The sequence below is a fragment of the Cibotium barometz genome, chromosome 7 (genome assembly GCF_041138505.1).
Source record: "Cibotium barometz isolate CiBa-2024 chromosome 7, ASM4113850v1, whole genome shotgun sequence".
Classification (NCBI taxonomy): domain Eukaryota; kingdom Viridiplantae; phylum Streptophyta; class Polypodiopsida; order Cyatheales; family Cibotiaceae; genus Cibotium; species Cibotium barometz.
The window spans coordinates 54,691,336-54,694,854 of record NC_141052.1 but is presented as its reverse complement, the minus strand read 5'-3'; the positions used below and the strand labels follow the sequence as shown (position 1 = coordinate 54,694,854).

At 40.5% G+C, this 3,519-nt stretch overlaps 1 long non-coding RNA gene across 1 annotated transcript; it reads left to right on the top strand.

Annotated features, from left to right (window-relative positions):
* Window positions 1–916: 916 nt before the first annotated feature.
* On the top strand, window positions 917–3,201 carry LOC147637192 (uncharacterized). The gene is made up of 3 exons (XR_015266346.1): window positions 917–1,144; window positions 2,056–2,510; window positions 2,781–3,201. It is a non-coding gene; the product is annotated as an uncharacterized LOC147637192 (long non-coding RNA).
* Window positions 3,202–3,519: the final 318 nt, after the last annotated feature.

Below are 3,519 nucleotides of genomic sequence, written 5' to 3'. Positions count from 1 at the left end.
TTGTAGTGCTTATAGTTTTTTATCACATGAAGTTGATGTTTTGGATGCCCAATAAGTGATGAAAGAGTGTTTCTTCCACCAATTAAGGTCCCATTGAAAAAACTCAAATTCTTATTAATGTTCTTTGAGCCAAATACATGTTGTGTCATGTAGCATAAAGGTTTCTTTCTTAGTGTTGAGATTCTCCCCAAAGACGCTCTTTTCAAAAAGATAAACATGATTAGCAAAAGTTTTGCACTTTCACTATATGTTTCACATATGTACTACGATACAAGATGTGACTAACCTAAGCATGGGCATGCCAACCATCAAAATGATCATGGTCACTAGGGTGAGATTATATTTTGTAGGACAATCCAAAACAAGTTAGTAGCACACTTTTTCTTTTCAAGAGCATTGGAAAGTGTCCAATTTAAACTTTTTTCATAGTGTTAATGAACTATGGTCTCCTTCTATGCGGAACGTGTCTATTATTATAATATATAATTATTATATATTATAATTTCCAGTTAATATATATAATTATTATTGATCCCAAAAAGAAAGAAACCATGCTCTATAACAAAAGGTCTCACTGAAGGTGTTGTCCTAAGAACCATAAGAACCACTTGGATGTAAAAGCAAGGTCTGAATGTGTTCAAAGTACCGAGATGAAACAAGAATGGTATGGAAGTTGGTGTTCCTCCCTTGTGACTTTGGCGTGTGTGTGTGTGTGTGTGTGTGTGTGTGTGTGTGTGTGTGTGTGAGAGAGAGAGAGAGAGAGAGAGAGAGAGAGAGATATCAGGTGAAGAATGTGGGAGCCTCCTACCGGATTAAAATCACAGCACTCTCATCGCTTTCGTATAATTATTGCAGCCTTTTGTGCGGTTCTCCACTATGTGTGCATTATAGCCTGTACAACGCATCATCCATTGGAAATCCATCTTGAGTAATCTTTAGTTAGATTTCTTGATTGCTTTTGGCCTTCTCCTCGTTATCCTCCTCTTATATTATGAGAAAGCAGGTGTTGGGCACTGATGTAGAAGACAGTACAGACTGTGTCAGATTGTACTAGTGCCTAGCTGCATCATGTTGCACACTAGCTGAGATCAGGCTCGCAAACCCGCTTTTCAGTCTCAGCTGCAGCGCCGTTTCACTTCATCGGGTTAGTGTAACTGCTATTTTATCAGCGTTGATTAATTCTCCTAGCTTCAGTTCACTTGCGTCTCAATCCTCACATTTTTCAAGGCTTGAATTGAAGCTCCATTTGATTGTAGAGAACAGCTGCAATTTAGTTATTTCTTCCTTTATTTCTGTTCCCATCAAGTTGGCTGGATACAGTCCGGAGCATGTAGGCGAGTTGGTAAGAGCTAGACTGAACCTCTGAGCAATGGATCTCAGTTTCAATCCCCACTTGCAACATCTGGCCATATTTCGCCGGTAGGCTCGCCCTCTGGGTCGAGCTCGGAGAGGAGCAACTCCATAGCTAGCTCCCTCTGGCTGCCTGGAATTTTGTGAAATTCCTTACAAAATTCTTTTCAACGTGTTGGGTGTTTCACAAAATTCTCACATAACAAGGTTGTACACCTCCGGCTCCCATACCAGAGGGACTTTTGCGAAATTCCTTTCGAAATACAGGGAATTTCACAAAATTATCACGTAGTTCTCATGTGGGTTGCACACCTTTGGCTTCTATCAGAGTTCCCATGTGGGTTGCTGGCCGGTAGGGCTTGGACACCTTTGGGTCCTATAGGTCCAGCTTGGTCAGGAGAAATATTCGACTGATTCATAGGTATTAGGATCTCTCTGATTGGTTTAAAAAAATGGAAAAGAAAAAGTTGACTGTATTCAGAAATCGTCCTTAAAAACTGTGAAATATCCTTGAAACTGTGAAATTAAGTAAGACTCGATTCATGTCAAGTATGTATTACATTCCTTTTCGGTCCTCAAAAATCTAGCTATATAGCCTTTTGGGCCAGCAATCTAGCCCCATTAGGAGAAACTAACTTGTTCATAATCTAGGGACATCATGCATCAATCTCTCAAACAGGAGATTTGCCTATTTTGTAATTGCAGGTTAGTACCAGGAGCACTTCATGATAAGCAGGTTTCTACAGGCTCAACGAGACCCATGTCTCCACAGCTTTGAAGCTATGAATTCAACGGCATGCCATGCTTCTTCTTATATAAGCAGCCAGGGTTCTCCCATCCCATATTTGCTAGCCGGCCTGGCTGCAATGCTAGCCTTGACTGCTGTCTCCTTGTTCATCCTGGCTTGTTCTTATTGGAAGTTTGTTGGCTGCGTCGAACAACACGCTAGTGTGAGGGCGAACGCGTCTTCTACTACTGCTGCTGCTGCTGCTGCTGCTACTACTACCCCACAGACCAGCATGATAGAAGCTGATCCAAATTGTAGAGGGATTCAAAAGGACACCACCAAGGTTGTGGTTATCATGGCAGGGCACGACAAGCCCACTTTTTTGGCTCAGCCAATGGATAAACTTGAGGCAGTATGAATGTGTAAAGTTTTGGTAAGCGTCACTTACAAGTCATTGAATTCTTCGTTTGCAGTCAGATTCTTTCTCAAGCCATGTTGAAAAACAGACATTGGCTCTTGTGAGGAGAGAGAGGGGGTGTGTGTGTGAGTGAGAGAGAGAGAGAGAGAGTGTGTGTGTGTGTGTGTGTGTGTGAGAGAGAGAGAGAGAGAGAGAGAGAGACTAGAGAGTTGAGCCCTACTATCTGGCTTCAGAGAGGTTATCAAAGCGTCGCCGCATCCCATCTCATCCATTTTGATTTTGCAGGCCCGTTCCTCGACGTCTTTGTGAAGCTTCCAGGACCGTACCTGCAACATGGACATGCCGGATCGCAGCTCCTTGTATCTATCTTAGCAACATCTTTGTGAAGCTTGTTTCACCACACCTGCATGATGGCCATGCCGGATCTCAGCTGCTCGTATCTTTAGCAACATTTCAATGTCCATGGCTGAAGATAAAGATAACTAAGTGTTTGAGTTCGGCAGGCTCTTAAATAGAAAGTTTGGACTTGCCGTCCAGATAAATCCAAGCGCACTCAGAATGGGCTGCTGGGTTCACAAGGGACTTTTAACACAAACGTAATATAGTAAAGTTAACTCTATCTAGCAAATTTTGACAAAATTTTACTTTTGACAGAGTGAAGTTGTCTATCTAACAAATTTGACAAGATATCAACACACTTTTTTATCATTGAATCTAGGAATCATGATCTCCTATATATTATTTCTAGCCAATTACAACAAATTAGTGGTTCTTATATAGTAAATAATAATGTCTGCATAGAAAAATGACTACCTATAGTAAAGAAACGATCTCTATATAGTGATCATTGTGAATATATAGAAAATTCATCTTACAACTAGCAAATAAATTCTGCTTATATAGTAAATTACAACTTCTATATAGCATTGCAAAGTTTTTAAATAGTAAATGATAATAACCATATAGAAAACCTACCTAGCGTCTAGTAAAAAATTGTTCTCTGTATAGCAAACTAGAATATCAA